The sequence below is a fragment of the Macaca nemestrina genome, chromosome 4, assembly GCF_043159975.1.
Source record: "Macaca nemestrina isolate mMacNem1 chromosome 4, mMacNem.hap1, whole genome shotgun sequence".
In the NCBI taxonomy this organism is placed as follows: Eukaryota; Metazoa; Chordata; class Mammalia; order Primates; family Cercopithecidae; genus Macaca; species Macaca nemestrina.
In genome coordinates this window covers 45,461,936-45,489,290 of record NC_092128.1, presented here as the reverse complement: position 1 = coordinate 45,489,290, position 27,355 = coordinate 45,461,936, and the positions used below count along the sequence as shown (strand labels likewise).

The window sequence follows — 27,355 nt, the reverse complement described above, 5'->3', positions numbered from 1 at the left end:
TGCTTCATAAAAGTCTTCATTTTAAAGCAATGTTAAATGGCTTGGTCATACATGGAATGCACACAAAACTAGCTTTATCATCAAGGGTTAAGTTTCTTTTGATTAATATAGACCACTTCCTAAAATAATACTATTTTAAAATATGGTTAATGTATTCTTGTATCATGCTTTTCTCTCTTCTTGCTTAAACTTAATTGAAAAAACAAGCTTCACAAAAGGCACCCTAGGAATAAATAGGGTATGTAATGAGCAACCATTATACATGATTTTTTCACTCACGTGGAACCCCTATAACCCACTAATGAGTTCACCACTTGTGAGGTATTAAGGCCCTTTGTTTCAACTAGGTTAATCATATTTTATGGCCAACCATTTTGTCTCTTCTATTCATGTGTATACTCTTTCATCGCTAGGTAAAGTGTTCATACTTTATGGTCCAATTTATTATTTGGCTGCATCTGAAAATCAAACTTATATGAATATTTTGTTTGATATGCAAAATATACTAAAGTTTCTATTACTTTCATAAACATACAATAAATTGTATAAAAAGGCAGAGTTTAGGAAAAGAAAATTGAGGAGTTCCCAAGCTTTCTCATACTAAGTATACAAAAATTCATTTAGCTCAATATTAATGACAATAATGGCTACTATTTATGGAGTACCTTCTCTGTGCCTTACTCTTTATATATTTATTGTTTCACCTAACCAAGTCTTTAAAACGGTCGTATACAATAGTTATCTCCCTTTCACAGCTGAAGAAACTGAGGTTCAGCAAGCATAATTTTTCCATGTCACAGAATGGCAAACTTGAGCTTATATTTCATCCTGATGAACACACTGCCTACTACATCATAGCTGTTGTCTATCCTCACTCCTTCCATTGTATCAGACCAATAGGCTGAAACTCTTAATTCTTATTCCATCATCTCTCCAGTTCATTTATTCAGTTATTTATTCAAAATACATTTATTGAATACCTACCACAGGACAGACGTTGTTTTAGGAACCGAGGACATAAAGTTAACAAGACCAAGTCCTTGCTCTCAAGCATTTATAGTGTCAGGACGAAGTCAGGCAACAAGACATAAACAAACAAGATAATTTCAGAAAGTGATAAGTGCTGGAAAGACTGACAGAGTGAAATGATAGAGAATATGGGAAGGGGGGCTGGTGAAGTGGGGAGTGTCTATTTTAAATGGAGAGACCTTTTTGAGGAGATGACATCTGAGCTGGACTCTGAATGATATAAAGAAGACACCAGGTGATCTGGGGCTGAGTGTTCCCATTAGAGGGAACATCAAGTGCAAAAGCCTAAGGCAGAAACAAATTTAGTATGTTCACAGAATAGCCAGAATGCCATTGTGGATGGAATTTACTGAGCTGACATAAAAGTGGTAGGAGGCGAGATGGGGTTCAGGAAATAAGCAAATATAGAGCCTTATTAGCCCTAGTAAAGTTTGGTTTTATTTTAAGTGCAGGGGAAGCCACTGGAGTGTGTGAGAGTCCCCCATTCTTACCACCATAGGTAATTCTGCCTCTAATTACAGCCAGTTGAACTAGCTCATTTTTAACAGATTTCCTGCTTCTCATACCTCTAGCTACTGTCTGTTATTCTATTGTGATGGAGGAAATTCTCAATCACCCAATTGGAATCTCTTCTCTTTCCCTTGGATTTTCCTGACAAACGTCCCCTCCATGTACTGATACCAGAGTCACATTAGCTTGATAGGCTGCCCTAAGCCTGCCCTACCACTCATGAAAATTATCTTTACCTTCTCAGCTCCGATGCTGATCATCTCAGACAGATGTTAAGGGAAATCTCAAGGGGGTAAACGTGGATGCCACTTGCTTTAAAGTATAGTAAACTGACACCACTTATTAGACCCTATAAGAAATATTCAAATTTTGAAAGAGAATTCATGTTAATCCAAATGATTTTTCAATCTGTAGGTAACATAACTGTAAGAAAGTGACTTGAATTATAATCAGGTGACTTGGGATCATGACAAGACCCCAACCCAGGCGTCTCCAGGGTTAGCCCTTCTAATTCAATCTGCTTTTCAAAGTTTCTTGACTTTCTTACCTTCCAAAGCGTTATTTAAAAATTCCCAAAATCTATTCTAAATACTTGTGTGTATATAGAATTTATCTATCATGTATGTATACACAATTTATTGTGTATAAATATATACATACAAGTTTATACTCTATATGTACAAGGGTGTGTATATGTATATTTGTATGTATATATTTATACTCAATAGCTGTACAAACCATTTCTAGAGAGAATGTGTTCTAATATATTATTTCAAACTTCAATATTAACTACATTTTGAATCCAAAGGTAATTAACAGAAAAGATTCCAAGTGATTTCAATGGTGTTGAAAAGTAGTTGCAATCATGTGTTTAGTATTTTGGCCATAATTCAGTCAGATGAAAAAGCCAGAAAAAGCAAAAATAAATAGATAGATAGATAGATAGATAGATAGATAGATAGATAGATAGATATACAGACAGACAGACAGACAGACAGACAGAAAGATAGATAGATAGAGATATAGTGATAAGTAGTGGTCTCCTAATTTCTTTAGTATTTTATATAAAAATTATCCTTTAAAAATTGTCATACAGGCATGACTTCAGAAATTCTACTTCTCTTACACCTAATATTAGGAAGTAGCTTCAGTGACATTTGAGAATAAATCAAATAAAAGAGAGACATAGGACTCAGGAGAAATGAAATTAGCCCAGGTACCATGATCTGAATGCTTCTGTCCCCCTAAAATTCATATGTTGAAAACCTAATCACCAATGCCGTAGTATTAGAATGTGGGAACTTTGGGAGTATTAGAATGTGGGAAGTTTGGGAGTGGGAACTTTGGGAGAACTGATATAGTTTGGATATTTGTCCACGCCCAAATCTCATATAGAATTGCAATCTCCAGTGCTAGAGGTGGGGCCTTGTGGGAGGTGTTTGGGTCATGAGGGTGGGTCCGTTATGGCTTGGTGCTGTCTTCACAATAATGGGTAAGTTCTCACAAAACTGGTTGTTAATAAGTGTGTGACACCTTCCCCTCCACTCTCTTTCTTGCTCCTGCTTTCGCCATGTGAGATGCCTTCTCCCCTTTTGCCCTCCACCATGACTAGAAGCTCCCTGAGCCTCCCGTGAACCTGAAAAGATGCTAGCACCATGCTTGTACAGCCTGCAGAACTGTAAGCCAACTAAATCTTTTTTCTTTATAAATTACCCAGTCTCAATTATTTCTTTATAGCAATGCAAGAACAGCCTAACACAGAAGGGACTAGATGATGAGAGCAGAGCCCAAATGAATGGGATTAGTACTCTTATAAAAGAGGACCCAAGGAAGCTTCCCCAGCCCCCTGCTTCCACTGTGTGAAGTAACAGTGAGAAGACATTGTCTATGAAGAAAGCAAGCCCTGAACAGATATGTAATCTGCCCACACCTTGATCTCGGACTTCTTGGGCTCTAGAACTGTAGGAAATACATCTGTGTTGTTTCTAAGTCACCCAGTTTGTTGTGTTTTGTTATAGCTGCCCAAGGGGACTAAGACACATCTGGTGTCTTTTATTATAAGGGGCTCCCCTCATGAACTCTTCCAAACATAATTAACGCCCAAAGGCCCCACCTCCAACTACCATCACACTGGTGGTTAGGGGTCCAACTTATGAATTTGGGGCAAGCACAATTCAGTCTATAGCACTTGCAGATTCAAGTTAGGTGACAGGGATAGTATAGACCTGACTTCTGGGTGAGAAGAGGAGCATCACAATTATATTGTAAAAAGATCATAAGGGATGGGCAATCTTGTGACCATCTTGAAAAATACAATGTACTGCTTTATGTGTAGATGTATATATAGACATACATATATACACACACATACAGATATTCTGTAACTACATTCAATAAGAGAGCCTAAGGGTAGCTCTAATAGAAGTGAGCACACTTAGTGCTCATATGTTGGCCTCTGAATACCACTCTTCTTTATAAGGAACCAGGGCTTCTGGGGGAAATTGCGGATCCAAGAGGTAGGGCAGGAAAAGCACAAGATGAAGATGAGTCTAGAACCTTCTGTGACAGAAAACAAAGAATGATGTGGGCTGCCAAAAGAACACAGACTTCAGCTTGAAGGAGTTCCACTGGCCAACTCTGCAACCATTTTAAACATCAAAATAAACAATGATAGTAACTAGTAACTGATTATAACCCGTTGAATTAAGAGAATAAAAACATTTAGTGAGGAATAGGTTACGTACACAGTTTCAAATTATCTCCCCATGCAAATGCTACTTATTTACAAAAAGAGAAAAGGAATTTCACAATGAAGCCTGGCATACATCATCTTAATCAAGTGATCACAGTGAACATAGTCATTAATGGGACAAATTAAAATTCAACAGTACCTGATAGGATGCAATGAGAAAAAAAGCAGGATCTCTTTTGTGATACTCCTGCAAAAGTTAAATAATTTCTATCAAATTGTGAGGAAGCATCAGACACCCAGAATGAGGAATCATTACAAAACAACTGCCCTGTTGTTTTCAATAATTTTGACAAGGTTTGACTGTGTCCCCACCCAAATCTCATCTTGAATTGTAGGTCCCATAATTCCCACGTGTTGCAGGAGGGACGCAGTGAGAGATAATTGAATCATTGGGATGGTTTCGCCCTTACTGTTCTCGTGGTAGTAAGTCTTACAAGATCTGATGGTTTTATAATGAAAAGTCTTTTTCTTGGTTCTCATTCCCTGTTGTCTGCTGCTATGTAAGACATGCCTTTCACCTTCTGCCATGATAGTGAGACCTCCCCAGCCATGTGGAACTGCGAATCAATTAAACCTCTTTTTCTTTATAAATTAACCATTCTCAGGTATGTCTTTATCAGTAGTGTGAAAACAGACTAATACAAGTGTCAAATTCATTAATGTCAAAGAAAGACTGAAGAACTGCTCCAGACTAAAGAGGACTAAAATGAATGACAATTAAATGCAACATGTGATTCTGAACTGGATATGTTAGCTGTAAAGAACATTATTAGGACAACTAGTAAACTTGAACAGAGTCAGAAAATTACATGGTAGAAATGTGTCAGTGCTGAATTTCTGACTTTGATGATTGCATTGTGTTGATACAGGAAAATATCCGTGTTTATAGGAGACACAGTAAAGAATTCTGTGCGATGGGGCATCAAGGCAACAACTTACTCTGAAGTGGCTCAGAAAAGGGTTTTGTTTTTGTTTTCTGTACTTGTACATTTTTAAAGTGAAAGACTGTATCAAATTATATTTTTAAAAACTACACATGGTTTAGTGTCACATCAAAATTTCCAGACATAATAACCACATGCCTTCTATCTTTTGGTTTTTTATCTCACCTTATATCTTGTATGTAACACTTCCCTGGCAATGACCACCACCTGCTTCAGTTGCAGAGCTGGCCAATCCATTACTCATCATTTTCCAGGAATATTTTCATCTCTCCTCTCTCTTAGAAAATTTCTTCATATTCTTTATGACCCCTTGAGATGTCCACTCTCCTGTGGAACCTTTTCAATTCTCCTGAACACATTTACTTAGTCACCTATTCCCACCAGTTTTGTACATTACCCTAATACAGTACATGTAGTGAAGGAAAGGCCTGTGATGTATGATGTATTTGTCTTTCTATTCCCATGATCCCTAGAATATAGGGGAATTCCAACACATTGTGTTGAATGAGTAAACACTAAACTAATAAAGTGTCAAAATTGTTTGTTAATATTTTATTCAATAGCAGTTCTACTATAATTTTTAATCACTGATATCACACAAACTTGTGGACATAAAATATTTTTGAGAGGTTTTAGTGGTTCTATTATATATGCATAACATTATGAGTCCTTTCAGATTATTTTTTGAGTAGAATAAGGAGGGAAGAGGAAAAGAAGGAGGGAGGGAGAGAGGGATGGAAGGAAGGAAGAAGGGAGGGAAGGCAAGAAGGAAGGCAGGCAAGAGGGCAGGAAGGCAGGCAGGAAGGAAGGCAGGAAGGAAGGGAAAAAATGAGAAAGCATACATACTGTTAAATTTAATGTAATCCAGTCGCAAAATAAGTTAATTATGTCCATTTCATTAGAAGGGGGAAGTAATTTTGAATACAAAAACTTCAGTGGATTGGTAGGACTTAGCATCCTCTCTAACATCTGGTCTGCAAAGCTGCCTGGCCAAAGTAGACAAAACATCCACTTTAGAGTAGTCAAAACTAGATGTGACCCCCAACTCTGCCACTTTTCTGATATCTGATCTTGGACAAGTTAGTTAATCTCTATGATTCTCAGATTCCTCATCTATTAAATAGAAAAATACCATTAAATCTATCCGTTTATTGTGGAGATTAGAGGAAATTTTTAAAATAAAGACCATAGCATTATTCTTGGAATATTTGAAGTCCCTAGAAAGTGGAAGCTATTAATTTTATATCTCTAAAATATTGATACTCTATACTGTCCAATTGAAAGGCTGTCACTTTGTTATATTTTACTAATAATTAATACATTAAAATAAATAATTGTAATTATGAGGCAGCAAAATCTTACTTCTGAATAATCCAATGATTTCTTCTTTATCTATAAAAATGTTATGTTTATGATTACAGGTTTTATTTTCAAATTGGTTATTTTCCAAGTCAGATGAATTTTCAAGTTAGTTGTATATGAGGAAAGAAAATTGGACATTTTGCACATATAAAGCTTCTTTGGTTTGACAAGTTGAGAGGTATATTGTGCTTAGTTCTCAGGATCGTTTTCTTACTTTCCAGACAAAAGGTTTTCTGCTGCTAATCTGTCAGTCTTAAATCTCATGGGATATGCTCTCTTCAACCCTCCTCTCTCTTGTTTTTTGAGTAAATAATTATCTGATGTTTTCCTTCTAATGCATACATTGCTCTAAATCAAAGCTCTCTAAAAGAAAAAATTACATGGAAATGAATGACCTAGTAAGTATTAATGGTATTTTGAAATAATAAACAGCAGCTATAATGGCTTTTAGCGAAGTCAAACTAAAAAAATAAAATAAAGTAGAGGTTACCAAGTTCAGACTGATGTTATTTTTCACATCACTTCTCTTAGAGTTAGAAAATCCATGAGGAATAACAATAAAGTCCCCCAAACTTGAGGCAACAAATGAATTAGAAAAGTAAGACCAAAATATCACACTTTTAACTTTAAGGTCAACGAGAATAAGAAATCTAAGCATATAGATCCATTCAAAGTCTCTATTTGTGTGGGTTCCTTTAACTCTTAATACTGTGTGTGAATTTCTATGGTGTTCATATCCACATCCTTCACGTGAATTGCTGAAGGAGTTTTTGTATAGCATCTCCTTCTGTATTCACTCTAAACAAGTCAGCAATCACTATTCACTCTTAAGAGTTTGAAGAACTTTCTTTGTACATGCTTTGAAAAGTGTTGTATAAAATTGGAAATTTCCAGAATGTTATTTATGTTCAAGGACAGATTCAAACAACGAGGAGACACCAGGCTTGGATGAGTCTTCGAAAACAAAGGCAACCTATAATCCTGTATGACAAAAGAACATTATTTGGAAAATGCCGTGCATGGATGAATCACAGAACACAGAATTACCAATGTAATTATCACTGATAAGCCCCCTCCTCATGCTCTGTGCCCATATTGCTAGGGTTTTAACAGTGCTCAAGAGCTATATTTTGCACTCTGGATTTCAGAGAGCCCCTAACAAGTCACCCATATTTTGGAAGCAGTGAGCAGGAGGATTAATGAGTTCCTTAGGCCCCCTCCTCTGAATGAGTATTTATTGATTGTGACAGAGGCATAGGGAAGTGAATGATAGAGGGTAGAGTTACATACCTCATCTGGCTCTCTGCCTTAATTTGTTTGTGAAAATGGATTAAGACTGATGGCAAATAAGCCTGTGCAGGGAAGACAGGACACAGAAAACTATAATGGTCACAGAAGGAGAGAGCATTGACTAAAAAAAAAAAAAAAAGTTTTTAGCTGGGTGCTATTTTTGTAATCTAGGATTTTAGGCACACATAAGCTATTTTAATATCATGCATATGAATATATTCACAAAGTTACATGCAGTTTACAGCCTTTAAAACAAGGTTTTCCTAACTTACAGCACTGTAAGCTCAATTTCATGTACCTAGGTCTGAAAAAAAATCAGATTGTGTTCTTTTGGTCTCATACATCATCACCAATAAAAGAGATTTCTGGTGCTGGACCGCAGATGGCACCTTTGTTAAAGATGCATGAAGTCAATGGAATAGACCTGATTTCTCTACAGCTGTGTAGGCTCTGGAGGTCTGACGGTAATAAGCATTTGTTTATCACTTACATGATGCATAAATCATTCAGAAGAGAAGATACAATTAAGGGTGGGGGTGTCTGTTTCCTTTTTTGTTTTGTTTTGTTTTTGCTCAGGTGTGCTGTTGACCAGACCAAAATTAAGGCTAAGAATGAAGTGTTTTTAGTATAATCTCTTTCCACATGACTTTTAGCCTCTTTTGTTTTGATAGAGTAAACAGCTGCAGTTTGAAGACTACGGTCAACTAGATCTCCATGTGGCTGTATTCTTCTACTAGTTTCCTAGGCCATCATAAGAAAGAACCACAAACCAAGTAGCTGTAAACAACAGAAATGTATTGTCTCACAGTTCTGGAGGCTAGAAATCTTAAAGCAAGCTATTGGCAGGGCCATCCTTTCTCCAAAGTATGGAGGTAAGAACCTTTACTTTCCTCTTCTACCTGTTGGTATTTGTCAGAAATCCCTGGCATTTCTTGTGTTGTAGATGCATCATTTCAATCTCTGCCTCTATTGTCACATGGCTATCTTTTACCTCAGTGTCTCACTTGCTGTGTTGTTTTCTTCTTATAAAATCACCAATTATATTGTATTAAGGCCCATTCTACTCCAGTATGGCCTCATCTTAATTACATCTGCAAAGATCCTACATCCAAATAAATTCACATTCTGGGATGCTAGCGGTTAGGACTTCAACACATCTTTTTCTGAAGGATACAATTCAACTCATGACAGTTCTCGATTGATTTTCCTAAACCTAATGTGTTTTGGAGGATATATTTACATGTAAGACGGTGAGAAGCACATGCCAGCAAGGAGAAAAACTGCAAGAGTACTTAAAGTTATGTTTGAATTTCACTGACTCTCTTACCTTCTTAATCTAATTTTAGCATTCCTTTGTTAGAATTTTAAAACTTTAGAATGTTTGAAGAGCAGAGTGTCCTTGTTTATGATTTGTTTGACATAATTTCTTTAAAAAATTACCTGGAACTAGTTATTCTGGTTTACCAACTAACTGCTAATGAATTAGCATACATTCCTCCAACCCTATCTTTAATACAGATTAGTTTTAGATAGGCTTGCAACTAAGGCTATAAACCAAATCCCTACTACGTGTCAGGCCCTGGGTAATAAACTTTTTATCCAACTCTCTGCAAAATCCTCTTCCATTAGTTATTACTCTATCAATTTTACATATAAGTGGATAAACTAATGATAGTTATGTGAGGCCAACAACTTCTTAGAAAGTATTAAATGCAGCAAACCTACCTTTTGAATTTTCTCTTAAGCCAAAAAACTGGCTCAGCTAATTTTTCCTCTCTGACTTGACTGGTTCTTTTGGTATGACATATGTATTGACTCATTACCATTTTCCACCCAGGCTGTGCTTATTATAGAGGGGAAAAATTTGCCCTTAATTTACCTTCTGGAACATTTGTTTGTCTACTACTCTTTTTGAAGGTGTGTATAAAACATTTTCTTCCTATTTTCAATTAAAAGGGATACAATTTTATTTTGCTTTAATGTAGAGAACAAACTCAGATTGAAGCCATTATAATATGACAATATATATCTTTACCTGATATAAACAATATTTACTTCAATTCAATTGACACAAACCTCTTATTTTAGCATTATTATGGATCACAGTATTTTTAAGACAATAGTCTCATACCTGCTGCATTAACCAAAACCGAGGAAATAATTGACTTTGTTCTAATATCAAAACTTAGCTTTTGGCCGGGCGCGGTGGCTCATGCCTGTAATCCCAGCACTTTGGGAGGCCAAGGTGGGCGGATCATGAGGTCAGGAGATCGAGACCATCTTTGGCTAACACGGTGAAACCCCATCTCTACTAAAAATACAAAAAATTAGCCGGGCGTGGTGGCGGGCGCCTGTAGTCCCAGATACTCAGGAGGCTGAGGCAGGAGAATGGCGTGAACCCGGGAGGCGGAGCTTGCAGTGAGCCGAGATCGCGCCACTGCACTCCAGCCTGGGCAACAGGGCAAGACTCTGTCTCAAAAAAAAAAAAAAAAAAGAAAGAAAGAAAGAAAGAAAAGAAAAAAGAAAAAGAAAAAAAAAACTTAGCTTTTATCTAGTGTAATATTCTCCTTTTAAAAATCTCCTTATTCTAGTCTTCTCTGCTTATGACCTGTCACTACACAGAACCAAGAGAAGGCCCTGTTTGCTTCTACATTAAATGAGATTCAGACACCCTTGTATAGAACATGAGATGCTGCCTGATATGAACTCAGTTCATCTGTGCTGGTGCCAGCGACATTCCACAGCACCACATTAGCTTTCTTGCAGTAGTTACTACAAGAACAGATTCTTTTCCTCCTCAGATCCTCCGTGTATGCTGCTCCCTTAGCTCCTCCATGGCTAGCTCCTTCCAATCATTCAGAAGCATGTTTGGAATAGGTGTTCATGGATGCTGTGATAAACTGGATGTCCATGTCCCCTCAAAACTGTTATGCTGAAGTCCTAATACTCAATGTCATGAACTTTGGAGTCGAGGGTATTAGGAGGTAATTGGGTTTAGATGAGGTCACGAGGGTGGAGTTTCCTCTTATAAGAAGAGATCGGAGAGCTTGCACATGTTTTCTCTCTCTCTCTCTCTCTCTCTCTCTCTCTCTCTCTCTCTCTCTCTCACTCTCACTCTCTCTCTCTCTCTCTCTTTCTCTCTGTCATGTAAAGACACAACAAAAAGATAGCCTCTGCAAACCAGGAAGAGGGCCCACACCCAGAACTTCACCATGTTGGCACCATGATCATGGATTTTCAGCCTCCCTAACTATGAGAAATAAATGGTTGTTTAAGCTGCCCAATCTATGGTATTTGTTATAGCAGCCCAAGTTAATTAAGACAGTTACCTTCTCTGCTTACTCTTTTTAAGTCGATTTCTCCATGTAATTTTCCAACCTCCTGCCTTATTTATTTCCTTAAAAGCGCTTAACATCCTTAATTATTTATTTATTTCCTGGTTATTACCAGTTTTCCCTCTAGACTGTAAGGTCTGTGAATGTGCAGAATTATTTTTTTCTTGACCATAATACGCTATCTATAATATCTATTTCGTTGCCTGGTATATATTAGCTATGCATCAAATAATTGTGGAAAAATATAAATAGGCATTTAATATTTGGATTCACTCTGAAGTCTTGGTACATGTTTTAATTGACACATAATGATTGTGCCTATTTCTGGGTACATGTTATATTTTGATACATGCATACAACATGTAATGATCAAATCATTTTAAATATTATTTTATCATGATACACTTACTACTATATGAAATAAATCAAAGAAATACCCAGCTATTAGATGTTCTGCTTTTGTTTTATTTTTATGTTGCTGTTTTCATGACATTGAGACTTCAGGAGTTTTATAGTTAATTGTCAGCTCTTTCAAAGACAATATTTAACAGCACTTCTCCATCATTATTTTGTAAAAGTAATAGAAACATCCACATAGACATTCTGTTTGTGCCTCATATTTTACATGGATTAATTGGGAACCTAAAAGACAAAGCTAAACTTAATAGTAAATTTCAAAGCATAAACTTTAAAAAGATAACTCTCCTTTCTGGAAAAAAGGTAAGATATCAAGAAGAAATGCGTCACTATAAAAACTGATCATCTCTCTCATAAGTTGCCACAAAATTTTAATGTTGATATAAGTACTACAAATAATGACTCGGTGACATATGAAATGGTTGAATTTGTGGCTACTGTCTTTATTACCATCAGTTAGCGTATCAAACTGCATTTATTTAAATCATTAATGTGATACATTGTGCTTTAAAAAAAAACTTCATGCTAATTGTTTGATATTCTTAAAACCTGTTTATGACCTAGCCCAAAATGATATACTAAGTCCTTCATATATATTAAGTAAATAAGTGGTCATTAAATATATGCCCTTCCATTGGGAATTGGGCTATACATATCCATTCGGTGACCTTTCCTAAATATTACCTTCACCCCATAGAATAATGATCAGGAGAAGGGGCTTTAGGGCGTCTCCAAGCTTTGATACTTACATTGCCACTTACTCATATCTTTCCATAATATGTGAATAATAATGCTTATCTTATTGGGATTTCCTGAGATTGCCCATTAAGCGCTTTGTACATCAGTTAGCTGGTTGTTGAAACTAATCGTCAGGCAGGCAGACAAACCAGATGGCCACTTGTGATCTCTTCTAACTCCTTAATCAAACAACTCCAAACAGCTTTTTAAGAGCCTATCTGGACAGCATTCTCTAGAAACTATAGTTGATATTCAAAATGTAAATGTGTTCAATAATAGCTAGTAAAATCTCAAAACATAGCTTGACTTATTCTGCAAATTACAAAATCTCCAATGGTAATTAGTAAATAATAATAACAAATCTTATTGGGAGTTACTGATAGATGTTAATGCTTTGGTATTACCTAGCTGCATTCTGATATGTAGTAGTATCGTTTGTCTAATTATGGTGTGCTTTTTCTTTAATTTTACCTGCAGGGGTCACTAGTGTCAAGATCTTCCTTTCTGTTTAGATTTTGATGGGTAATTACCTGCTGGCAGGTAATGTATTATAGGAATAAGGTAATATATTCTTACGATTTACTATTCAGTAAGGAATTTATTAACATAAAGATTATGACCTAGAATATACCCTTGGGAAAATTTCATGTTGATGTGCTTTTATTTGGAAGGCGAGTCACTGTGTTTGCTAGTAGAAAATAGTTGACAGAAACTTCAGTTTTAACTTCTTATTGGATGTAACTGTGGAGTTCAGTCAAATGACAATAAGCCAAGAAAAAAGCAACTAATTTATTCAACAATTTTAAACAGATATGTTCTTGTATGCCATAAGAAGTATGATTGTCATAAGAAAAATGGATAATGTAAACCTAGTTAATGAAACTAACTTTACATATTTTAGTAGATACATTAGTATATTCTAAATAGTAGCCTTCATTCCATTCAGGTCATTAATATAAGGCTATAAGAGACCCTTTCTATGAATTATTTAGGTAGGAGGGTGACAATAAACCTCAGTATTTTACAATCTAATGCAAATTAAATGTTTGTAACCATGTAACTCATTTTATAAATGATATTTATCTATGTATCGAATGTTAATTTTAAGTATGTTTTCTAATAGGTGGAAATGATCCAATTAGACTTATTGTTGACTCTGAATCTTCTCTTTGAACAAATGTTATGATACAAAGGTTAAAAACAAATTGAACTAAATCCAATCCACTTACTTTGCTGGGACAAAAAAAAAAAAATAGTATTAGGCAGGAAGACACTTTACATGTAGAAAGTCTCCGTGCAACTCTTGACTCAGGAGAACGTTTCATCCACAGGCAATTACACCTCATCTGTGTTTGGCAGAGAACATTAAGGTAAATTCATTGCTGCTGTATTTGTTTTTCATGGGGGAAAAAATGTGACTAAAAGAAGAAAGGACATTTGGTAATTTTCCACTAAAGCTTAGATTGGCAATACAATCACCTCAGAGAGTTTATTTTGAAGAATTAGTTTGTTTTTTCCTTAAAAGCCTGAACTGACACAGAGACTATCCTAAATCCGTAAGATAATTGTGTAACTCTATGATTGTTAGGACTGGACACATTACGTTTCAGGAAAATTAAAAGAGAATTTTCAGAGTTAATTTTTTAATTCCTTGGAAATTTCTTCACAACCTTTCTCTATTTCACAATGAAAGGCAAACACTACCTTGAAGTTTAAATGCAAGTGAATTAATTCTTAAAAAAATAAATGTATTTGTACTAGAACTGCAAATGTTTGACAGAAATTAGAGAGTGGCTCTTAAAGAAACTCTCAGCAGAAGAATGATAATTAGTTTTAAAATGTACTTCTAGTATCTTCTCAGACCAACAGGACTTTATTTGCTGTATCATCTTAAAGTGTCTAAGGGACATTCAGGCTTGGAATATCAAGGGAGACATGTTTTACTACAGTCCAAAAAGGAGTGTGAAAATATGATGTGAAAGGCACAATGAAATTTCCCAAATAGAAGCTATTTAGCTTGAAATCAGCTTTCCTTATTTGGAAAAAATAATACATTGTGAATTTTCATAATAAAAATATTTGCATAACTGTCTCTTACTCTATGAACTTGAATATTTATTTTGGGGAAAACATATCTTATTCCACTGTTTTTAGTGCTGTGTGTTCTGGTTTGGGAAGATATGAAAATATACAAAACAAAAATTAATATCTTTTTTAAGTTTACTAAGCAGTGATGGTAAAAAAAAAACAAATTATGATCCTAATTTTACACATCAAAATTGTTCTAAAAACTGGGCCTGGCAAATTCTTCAGCCCACTGGAAAAGAACCATAATCAAAGCATAGAACTTTATCTTGTCAATAATCAAATAAGAATTATTGGAGTCTATATTATATACTAATCTCTATATGATATAAAAGCATGAAACACACACAGTTTTCTCTTAATTATAGTTTGAGAAGAAAAACACAATGAAAATAAGAATTTACTAAGAAAGAGAAGATATTCATATCTGTGAATCACCATCATGAACAAAACATACTTGTGAAAATATTTAAGCCTGAAGTCAAGCACAGAGAGTTTATGACCTCTATAAGCTAATGATCGTATGCTTATCAATTCAGCTCTCTTTTTTGAGATAAGGAAACACAGGAACATAATAGTAAGTGATTTGTCCAATGACATAAAACAAATTAATGGTCTAGTATACTGTTAGAATTGTTATGGTGGAACTAAAAACAAATCAAGCCCGATTTGGTCTACATGCTTATAGTATCCCTTGTCTTCTCTTCCTCCGCTGTATTCCCTGTCACCAAAATGATCTTCACAAAATGCCTTTGATCTGTCACTCACTTGTTTAAAGACCTCTTCAAGGCTCCACGAGATCTGAACTTAAGGTTGCTTTTCTGCCTTTTTTTTTTTTTTAACTACCCTGCCTGTGCCCCCTGCAAATAAAAAACAAGCGAAGCTATTCTCCAACATACACTGAATATTTTTAACACAAAATGCCTTAGTGCACACTGTCCTTTCGCCCTGTAATGCCCTCCTCCTTACCTCTTCAAATACAAACTTATGTATTCTATGTTCTGCTCAAAAACAACTGGGGTCTTTCTTGATTTTTTATCTTCCTATTGGAGATAATCTCTCCCATGCTTAGCCCATTACACCTCTGGGGTAAACAGAGTCCTCCCTCAGTATCCAAGGGGGATTGGGTCCAGGAACCACTAGTAACAAGATGTTAGATGCTCAGGACCCTTATATAAAAGGCATATTATTTGCATGTAACCTGTGCACATCCTCCTTTATACTTTAAATCATCTCTAAATTATTTATAACCTAATACAATGTGCATGCTATGTAAATACTTGTTATACTCTATCACTTAGGGAATAATGACAAGAAAACAGTCTGTACATGTTTAGAACAGGTGCAGTCATCTATTTTTTTTTTTCTGAATATTTTCTAACGTGGTTGGTTGAGTCCTCAGATGTGAAACCCAAGGATACAGAGGGTTGACTGTATGTCTTCCTCCCACAAGACTGAAAGTTCACTGAGGACTGGGGCCTTCTCTTATCATATTTGTATCATCTGTAGTACACTGAATGACTTATGCATATTCACAGAGAAGTAACTTATTAATAACAATCAACATAATTAAAATAGTTCACATTTATAGACACTTACCCTGAGTCAGGCACTAATCCAAGTACTGTAGATGAAGTTAGGATTTGAAGCCAGGCTGTTGGCTCCAGGGTTCTTGTATTTAGCAGTGTGGGCTCTGGAGTCCGCTGTCTTGGACCGAATCCTGATTCTACTACTTAATAGCTGAGTGATCTCTCTGTGCCTCAGGGCTTCATCTATAAAGTGAAAATATTAATGGTACCTAACTCAAAGGTATTTTAATAGATGAATTAAAATAATACATTTTAAATACTTTGAGGGGTGCCTAGCACATAGCAGTGCAGAATAGCTCTATTTATTTAGTTTGTTCTAAATATTTTTTTGAGTTAATTAATTCAACCCTCCTGGGAAAAGGAGGGCTTGTCCCACCTCCTGTCAAAATCCTTTTCTAACTTTAAGGACCTGCCTATAGCCAACTTTTCTGTGAAATCATTCCCAGTGCCAACAAGATTATTCCTTCACAATGTTTTACATTTCTAACCTTCTAACTTTACACAGCAGCTAACTATATGTAGCTATAGGAAACAGTTATCTTCAGCTATACTTATCTATAATGTTAGAAATAGTTAATGAATTAGGAACTTTGTATCATAATAATAAAAAATGATCATCTAACTTTCTGTGTTTTGGATCCAGTCTTTCTTCTGACTTGCCTAAATATGTGAAAATGATTCTTGTAGTAGGCAGAATGCTTTGAGTGACCTGAATAGGACTACACAAAATAAAAACTCTATACTTGATCACACCTACAGCAGAATTCTAATTTATAAATTGGAAGGAAAAAAAAATCTCTCAGGGTGCCCAGGTAATGTTAACATATCAAAGATGAAGTGTTTACTCAATATGCTAGTAAAATCCCAATTTAATTCAATGTTTTCCCATACAGGAATTGTTTTCATATCTGAGGAATCATACTCAATTTTCTAGGTTGTATTAAAGCATGATTTTTAAGAGGTAATCCATAAAGATGTATTTTCCTATAATGAAAAGTAAATATATACCAGACATTTTCCCTGAATAAAATGAAAGGGATTTTACAACAATCGTGGTGACTTGATCGCTTGTTAGGTCAGCTATCCTCCATGACGAGACTCAGGAGAAGAGTGACACAAATAACCAGATGAGGGATTCCAATGAGGTATTTTGACATTGCTGTATTTCAGCCATGCTTTTTGAAACTAAAGCATGAGTAGTTAAAATCAATCACTGGCTAATTGGATTTTAACACTAAAATAATTTTTCATCCTCTTTCTGTAATGGGAATAATCAACATAATATTAGGTGTCATTTCATATTTTAGTGATTTTATTATTTAGTAGGAAAGAGCACTAATCTGCTTTGACTCAGGCCCAAGACTTTGTGAGATACTTAAAAAAAAATGCCTAAGACCATTTCAAGGTAACAGTGAAATATTTATGTGGCAAAGTTTAGGAAGAAAAGCAGGGAGGGTGGGATGTTAAATGAAAATAGAAAATGAACAGCCTAGAAATCCAAAAACTGAGTTCTTTCTCAGGTTTCTCAGTGGAACTACATACCCTGTCACAAGTCACCATCAGTTATTCTGCGGCGGTATGAGGTATAGAAAAAAAAAATACCAACTACTTCAAATACATGTACCTGCATTTCATGACAAAGAAGGTTTTATTTCACCAGTCATTCAAATATATAACACTCAAGCCCTGGGGACCCTGGGGATTACAATGAAACAAGTATTTTATCAAATGTTCAGGAACCTTTAATAATGAATCACTTCCTTCTCTTTCAAACATAATAATTTTCTAACATGAGTTCTATGTATTTTGAATTTCATAGAAGGATATGAGGTAGTATAATTTATGGGTACATCATAAATATTTGAAAAATTAATTTCACATAGCATCTCTGATCTAAATTCTAAATTCTTATTAATTTTAAGATACTCTTAGTGTCCATCTAGAGAACAAGAGGTAAGGTAACCTACTATACCAGTATCACTTGTTTTTGTTAAAATTGGCATTGATCAATTAAGCCTTCTAAACAAAGCTTTTCCTTGTAGTCAACTGGACTATGAGACAACCCTAAATATATAAGGTTGAAATGGAGAAAGCTAGTACACCTATAATATCTTCCCTCTCCTTCTAACATCCACTTTAGCTAATGTGGCAGGGCTGAATTGTTCTCCCCCACTCACCCCCAACCACTGCCATTTCCTAGTATGTAATATATACAATATTGGGGTAACTGAAAGCAAATTTAATAAAGTGACTCAAGGTATGTTCACAATTTGAAGCCAAGGATTTGAGTGGGGCTTCCTTCTCAAGAAAAAAAATTGTAATAATAACACTGACTAAACTCTGGAATACAACTTTAACAGACTCTGAGCCTAGGAAGAATGCAGATGTAGCCTTCCTCCTAAGAGCAGCACAAAAACCATAAATTGAATTTGTAATTGACAGAATATGCAATGGTTCTATTATCCCCATGGCACAGAAACCCCCAAGCATCATGATATGCTCTGATGCTGCATGTGAGGATTAAGAAGCCAAGTGAAGACTACCACAAAAGAAGGTGGAAAAAGAGAAATAAAACCAGAGAAAGAGGCAGTGGACTTACAAACAAAATTCTAAAACATATGATAAACTCAAATACCAAAGTACAGATAACCAAATCAAGAAATGGAACATGGATTCACTCCACATCAAATTCTTTTTATGAAACAATCCAATGAATAATTTAAATATCTATATTTGAGATACTCAAATTGATAAATGAAAGAAAAATTTTATTTTTTCAATTGCAAGGAATCCTTCTTAAAGAAGAAAATGATGGCTATGTATGAAAAGAACAAATCAAATAAAAATCATGGTCACTAAAATTTAAAAATATCCACATTAAACAGAATAAAATAGAGGATTGGTGAATTGAAAAGATTATATAAGAAATTTATTAAGAATTCAGTACAAAGAACAAGGAGATAGAAAAACATAAAACATTATTTTAGAGGTCTAGAGGAGAAATTAAAAAAGCACAACATAAACCTGATAGGAATTCCAGAATAGAAAGAATGATGGAAAATTAATATTTAAAAAAGTATAGCTGAGAATTCTCCAGAATTTAGGGGTAAAATGAATTCTTAAATAAAATATATACTTCAGCTTCCAAGAAGATTTCAATAAATAAACACAATGTGTAACTTATTTTTCTCTGAAAACTTTTCTAGATTTTCTCCATGTTTCAGCGTTCTGAAATTGTATGATGACGTGTTTTTTTCTGTGTGCACATTCATTTTCATCTTTAATTGGGACTATCAGTGGACCTTTCAATACTTATGTTCTTCAGTCCCAGAATATCTTCTACTATTTATGTGATATATTATCACATCCATTATATTTGTTTGTATCTTTGTTAAACTACTTGAATGTTAGACCTTCTGATTTGATGCTGATGCTCTAATTTTTCTTGTTTTTTCTTTCTTTTATTTTCCATATCTTTTTCATTTCATTCTCATTTGTGAGAAGTTTCCTCAATTTTCTTTTTTGACACTTTCCAACTTTTTATTCTCACAATTATTTAATTGTTTTGTTCATTGGCTACTCTTTGTAATCGTGTGTGTGTGTCTATGGGTGTTTCTGCAATATTTTCTTCTATCTCTTTTGAGGATACCAGTTATAATTGTTATGATTTTCTTTTCTGCTCCCAAGGTTTTTTTTTTTTTTTTTTTTGAGTTTATTGGTCCACTTCTTTCTTTTGGTTTCTGTTTTTATGTTAAAGATTTTCTTCCAATGGCTGTATTGGCTTTCTAATAATATTTAGGAGTGAACAAGTACTAAAAAGCTAATTGGAGGTTATGTGTGCTTACCTATCTTAGGGAGAGGCAGGGAGATGTGTTGACTGATGGATCTCATAATAGGATGGTGAAACAGCTATTTCAATGATAGATCTTCACATGATGCACCTCCAAATTTTGCCGTCCCTGAAGGCTATTTTACCCTTCTATTTATAGGTTTACCAGTTTACTCAGAAAATAAACTTGTGGTCCTGCTAGGGTGAAGGAAATACAGTTGACTGGCTACGTAAGAAGGGCAAAGAGATCTAGGGGTCTAAATGCATCTTACACAATCTTTCAACTATTCCTTATGTTTTCAAGACTCTAACTGCATTACCAGTTTAGAGGCATTTCCTGACATTTTTTGTGTTGTGTGGTACAATTGGATTGATTCTGAACTTCTGCATATGCTAGAATAAATTTCAGCCTTATTTGGTATTTTAAGTAAATTATCCTCATCAATATGTGTTATAGCTTCCAAAAATTTGTTGTTATAACATCTTTCCTCAGTATTTTTATATTATATTATTTTATAGTTTTTTATATTATTTTGTCCTTTTGATCTCATTTTTGTAAAGTTTTAAGAAGCAGAAAAATTAACAATTATTCTGACTCTACCATGTTCATCTAAAGGGAAAAACCTTAAAAGCTTCCCAAGAGGAAGCATAAATTATCTACTCAGATGCCAGAAGATGATGGAATATCTTCAAAGTGCTAAGAAAAAATAAGTATCCACATCAAATGCCACACTCACAAAAGAATCATCACCCGAGAAGGCATTTTTAGGTTTACAAAGACTAAGAAATATTCGTAAACAGACCCTCAGTAAAAGAATGGTAATTGGATGCACTTCCACAGGAAAAAGAGGAAACCCACACAAATGGCATGAGATACAAGAAACAAGAGTTAACACCAAGCTGGACAGGGTTTCTGTACATTTAATGATTGATTTTAAATATAGAAACTGTATTTGTGTCATAATGGTTTAAAAACCTCCAGAAAACAATAGCAATATGGGGTAATCAAGACACACTGCGGCTTCATTTTTGTTACTTTTTTTTTTTTTTGACAGAACAGAAAATATACATGACTTTGTTAAAGAAAAATCATTAAGCATAAATTTTAAAAATTAAGAGTGACTACTAACAGAATTGAAAGAAAATATGCAGGTTGAGTATATCCTTTGTTGCAAACATTTGGAAACAAAATTATTTCAGATTTTAGATTTTTTTGGATTTTAGGATATTTGCATTATACTTACCAGTTCAGCATCTCTAATCCAAAAATCTGAAATCTGAAATGCCCCAGCGAGCATTTCCTTTGAGCACCATGTCAGCACTTTAAAAGTTTCAGATTTTGGAGTATTTCACATTTTGGAATTTTTGATTAGTGATACTCAACCTGTGTCACTTCTAAAAACCTGCACAAAGCACTTCTAAAGCAGCAGAGAAAATAAAGCAAAAATTTTAAGTTTTTACTCCCTAAAGCACTAATAAATAGAGAAAAATCATGTACAAAGATGACTAACAGAAAATTCAAAATAATATGATAAAAATAAGTTCAAACATAGTAGCTAATCAAAATAGTGTAAATTGCTCAAACTTGTCTACTAAAAGATTACAGATTGGATTTTTATTATTATAGTTATAAATTCTTGGCAAGAACCATGATAAAATGATGATGAAAGCTATGATATATGAATAGTAACCATAAGAAAACTAATGCAGCAATATTAATATCAGATGGCATAGAATTTAAGGCAAAACATTAATAAGCATATTATGTACAATAATAAAAGGGAAAAATTGCTAAGAAATGCTAATAATCATGACTTTGTTTGCAACTATGAACTAAGAGCCTTGAAATATACAAAGTAAAACTGGCACAACTGCAAAGAGAAATGGGTACCTCAATAATATTAGTAAGAGACTTTAAATGACCAACGTGAACTATATATTATTATATATTATATGCTACTTGCAATATTGTTTTGAACAACAAACTTAAAAAGTTTTAGCTAATAAATATGTATAGAATTGTGTGTCCAAATAAAATAGGTACACATGGAATAATAATCAAATTAACAATGCAGTAGGTCACAAAGGCAGTATTATCACATTACAAATAATTGCCTATAAGCAATAGTCTATGATAACATCCTAATCTAAATGGACATCAATAATAAAATAAATTTTAAAAAGGAATATCCTATTAAAAAAACACATATTATATCACAGTAGGAATCAGGAAATACTCTGTGACAAGATGGCCAAATAGGAACAGCTCCAGTCTGTAGCTCCCAGCAAGATCAACACAGAAGGTGGGTGATTTCTGCATTTCCAACTCAAGTACCCAGTTCATCTCATTGGGACTGGATAGACAGTGGATGCAGCCCATGGAGGGCAAGCCGAAGCATGGTGGGGCGTTGACTCACCTGGAAGTGCAAGGGGTTGGGGAACTCCCTCCCCTAGCCAAGGGAAGCCCTGAGGGACTGTGCATGAGGAACAGTGCACTCCAGCCCAGATACTATGCTTTTTCCCATGGTCTTCACAACCCATAGACCAGATTCCCTACGTTGCCTATGACACCAGGGCCCTGGGTTTCAAGCACAAAACTGGGCAGCTGTTTGGGCAGACACCGAGCTAGCTGCAGGAGTGTTTCATATCCCAGTGGCACCTGGAACACCAGCAGGACAGAACCATTCACTCCCCTGTAAAGGGGGCTGAAGCCAGGGAGCCAAGTTGTCTAGCTCAGCGGATCCCACCCCAACAGAGTCCAGCAAGCGAAGATCCACTGGCTTGAAATTCTTGCTGCCAGCACAGCAGTCTGAAGTCAACCTGGGATGCTTGAACTTGGTGGGGGAAGGGGCGTCCACCATTACTGAGGCTTGGATAGGCAGTTTTCCCCTTACAGTCTAAACAAAGCCGCCAGGACGTTCAAACTGGGCAGAGCCCACCTCAGCTCTGCAAAGCTGCTGTAGTCAGACTGCCTCTCTAGAGTCTTCCTCTCTGGGGATGGCATTTCTGATAGAAAGGCAGCAACCCCAGTCAGAGGCTTATTGATAAAACTCCCACCTCCCTGGGACAGAATACCTGGAGGAGGGAGTGACTGTGGGTGCAGCTTCAGCAGTTAAATATTTCTTGCTGCCAGCTCTGAAGAGAACAGTGGATCTCCCAGCACAGTGCTTGAGCTCTGCTAAGGGACAGACTGCCTCCTCAAGTGGGTCCCTGACCCCCATGCCTCCTAACTGAGTGACACCTCCCAGCAGGAGTTGATAAACACCTCATATAGGAGAGCTCCTACTGGCATCTGGCAGGTGCCACTCTGGGATGAAGCTTCCAGAGGAAGGAACAGGGCAATCTTTGCTGTTCTGCAGCCTCCGCTGGTGATACCCAGGCAAACAGGGTCTGGAGTGGACCTCCAGCAAACTCCAGAAGACCTGCAGCAGAGGGGCCTGTTAGAAGGAAAACTAACAAACAAAAGGAATAGTATTAACATCAACCAAAAGGACATCCACACCAAAACCCCATCCGAAGGTCATCAACCTCAAAGACCAAAGATAGATAAATCCATGAAAATGAGGAAAAACCTGCACAAAAGAGGCTGAAAATTCCAAAATCTAGAGTGACTCTTCTCCTTCAAAGGATCACAACTCCTCACCAGCAAGAGAACAAAACTGGACAGAGAATGAGTTTGACGAATTTATAGAAGTAGGCTTCAGAAGGTGGGTATAAGCAAACTCCTCTGAGCTAAAGAAGCATGTTCTAACCCAATGCAAGGAAGCTAAGAACCTTGATAAAAGGTTATAGGAACTGCTAACTAGAATAACCAGTTTAGAGAAGAACATAAATGACCTGATGGAGCTGAAAAACACAGCATGAGAACTTCGTGAAGCATACACAAGTATCAATAGCCTAATTGATCAAGGGGAAGAAAGGATATCAGAGATTGAAGATTAAGTTAATAAAATAAAGCATGAAGACAAGATTAGAGAAAAAAGAATGAAAAGGAACAAACAAAGCCTCCAAGAAATATGGGACTATGTGAAAAGAGCAAACCTACATTTGATTGGTGTACCTGAAAGTGATGGGGAAAATGGAACCAAGTTGGGAAACACACTTCAGGTTATTATCCATAGAAATTCCCCAACCTAGAAAAACAGGCCAACATGCAAATTCAGTAAATGCAGAGAACACCACAAAGATACTCCTTGAGAAGAGCAACCCCAAGACATATAATCATCAGATTCACCAAGGTTGAAATGAAAGAAAAAATGTTAAGGGCAGCCAGAGAGAAAGGTCAGGTTACCCACAAAGGGAATCCCATCAGATTAACAGCAGATCTCTCTGCAGAAACCCTACAAGCCAGAAGATAGTAGGGGCCAATAATCAACATTCTTAAGGAAAAGAATATTCAACCCGGAATTTCATATCCAGCCAAACTAAGCTTCATAAGCAAAGGAGAAACAAAATCCTTTACAGACAAGCAAATGCTGAGAGATTTTGTCACCATGAGGCCTGCCTTACAAGAGCTCCTGAAGAAAGCACTAAACATGGAAAGGAAAAACTGGTAGCAACCACTGCAATAAAATACCAAATTGTAAAGACCATCGACACTATGAAGAAATTGTATTAACTAACTGGAAAAATAACCAGCTAGCATTGTAATGACAGGATAAAATTCACAAATAACAATATTAACCTTAAATGTAAATAGGCTACATACCCCAATTAAGAGACACAGACTGGCAAATTGGATAAAGAATCAAGACCCATCAGTGTGCCGTATTCAGGAGACCCATCTAACATCCAAAGACACACGTAGGCTCAAAATAAAGGGATGGAGGAATGTTTATCAAACAAATGGAAAGCTTAAAAAAAGCAGGGATTGCAATCCTAGTCTCTGATAAAACAGACTTTACACCAACAAAGATCAAAAAAAAGACAAAGAAGGGCATTACATAAAGGTAAAGGGATCAATGCAACAAGAAGATCTAACTATCGTAAATATATATGCACCTAGTACAGGAGCACCCAGATTCATAAAGCAGTTCTTAGAGACTTACAAAGAGACTTAGACTCCCACACAATAATAGTGGAAGACTATAACACCCCACTGTCAATATTAGATCAATGAGACAGAAAATTAACAAGGATATTCAGGACTTGAACTCAAGTCTGGACAGAGCAGACCTAATAGACATCTACAGAACTCTCCACCACAAATCAACAGGATATACATTCTTCTCAGCACCACAACGCACTTATTCTAAAATTGATGACATAATTGGAAGTAAAACACTCATCAGCAAATGCAAAAGAACAGAAATCGTAACAAACCATCTCTCAGACCATAGTGCAATCAAATTAGAACTCAGGATTAAGAAACTTATTCATAACCACACAACTACATGGAAACTGAACAGCCTGCTTCTGAATGACTACTGGGTAAATAACGAAATTAAAGCAGAAAAGTTCTTTGAAACCAGTAAGAACAAAGATACAACATACTAAAATCTTTGGGACACAGCTAAAGTAGTGTTTAGAGGGAAATTTATAGCACTAAAAATACCTATTTAGTGCTATAAATAGGAAAGATCTAATATCGACACCCTAACATCACAATTTAAAAAACTAGGGAAGCAAGAGCAAACAAATTCAAAAACTAGCAGAAGACGAGAAATAACTAAGATCATAAAGACATGAAAAACCCTTCAAAAAAATCAGTGAATGCAGGAGGTAGTTTTTTGAAAAGCAAAAAATAGATAGAGCACTAGCCAGACTAATAAAGAAGAAAAGAGAGAAGAATCAAATAGACACAATATAAAATGATAAAGGGGATATCACCACTGATACCACAGAAATACAAACTACCATCAGAGAATACTATACACCTCTATGCAAATAAACTAGAAATTCTAGAAGAAATGGTTAAGTTCCTGACACATATACCCTCCGAAGACTAAATCAGGAAGAAGTCAAATCCCTGAATAGACCAATAACATGTTCTGAAATTGAGGCAGTAATTAATAGTCTAACAACTAAAAAAAGCCCAGGACCAGACAGTTTCACAGCTGAATCCTACCAGAGGTACAAGGAGGAGATGGTACCATTCCTTCTGAGACTATTCCAAACAATAGAAAAAGAGTGACTCCTCCCTAACTCATTTTATGAGGCCAGCATCATCTTGATACCAAAACCTGGCAGGGACACACAAAAAAAGAAAATTTCAGGCCAATATCCCTGAAGGAATATCAATGCAATAATCTTCAATAAAATACTGGCAAATCAAATCCAGCAGCACATCGAAAAGCTTATTCACCACAATCAAGTTGGCTTCATCCCTGGGATGCAAGGATAGTTCAACACACACAAATCAATAAATGTAATCCATCATATAAACAGAACCAGTGACCAAAAAAACACATGATTATTTCACTAGATGCAGAAAAGACATTCGATAAAATTCAATACCCTATCCATCCATATTAAAAACTCTCAATAAACTAGGTATTCATGGAAAGTATCTCAAAATAATAAAAGCTATTTATGACAAACCCACAGCCAATATCACACTGAATGGGCAAAAGCCGGAAGCTTTACCTTTGAAAAGTGGCACAAGACAAGGATACCCTCTCTCACCACTCCTATTCAACATAGTATTGGAAGTTCTGGCTAGGGCAATCAGGCAAGAGAAAGAAATAAAGGGTATTCGAATAGGAAGAAAGGAAGTCAAATTGCCTCTGTTTGCAGATGACATGATTGTGTATTTAGAAAACCCCATTGTCTCAGCCCAAAATCTCCTGAAGCTGATAAGCAACTTCAGCCAAGTCTCAGGATACAAAATCAATGTGCAAAAATCACAAGCATTCCTAAACACTAAATAACAGACAAACAGAGAGCCAAATCATAAGTGAACTCCCATTCACAATTGCTACAAAGAGAATAAAATACCTAGGCATACAACTTACAAGGGACGTGAAGGACCTCTTCAAGGAGAACTACACACCACTGCTCAAGAAAAGAAGAGAGGCCGGGCGCGGTGGCTCACGCCTGTAATCCCAGCACTTTGGGAGGCCGAGGCAGGCGGATCACGAGGTCAGGAGATTGAGACCATCCTGGCTAACACAGTGAAACCCTGTCTCTACTAAAAATACAAAAAATTAGCCGGGTGCTGTGGCGGGTGCCTGTAGTCCCAGCTACTCGGGAGGCTGAGGCAGGAGAATGGCGTGAACCCGGGAGGCGGAGCTTGCAGTGAGCCGAGATCGCGCTACTGCACTCCAGCCTGGGCGACAGAGCGAGACTCCCTCTCAAAAAAAAAAAAAAAAAAAAAAAAGAGAGGACACAAACAAATGCAAAAACATTCCATGCTAACGGATAGGAAGAATCAGTATGGTGAAAATGGCCATACTGCCCAAAGTAATTTATAGATTCAATGCTATCCCCATCAAACTACCATTGACTTTCTTCACAGAATTAGAAAAAATCTACTT

The 27,355-nt window shown here is 35.9% G+C and overlaps 1 protein-coding gene across 1 annotated transcript in view; it reads right to left on the bottom strand.

Moving 5' to 3' along the window:
- LOC105475251 (protein phosphatase 1 regulatory subunit 3A) overlaps positions 1 to 27,355 on the bottom strand; it is a 129,537-nt gene that overhangs the window by 50,520 nt on the left and 51,662 nt on the right. Inside the window, exon 5 of the mRNA XM_011730337.3 lies at positions 16,062 to 16,234. The gene's annotated coding sequence lies outside the window, so the exon portion shown is untranslated. The remainder of the gene's footprint in view (positions 1 to 16,061; positions 16,235 to 27,355) is intronic.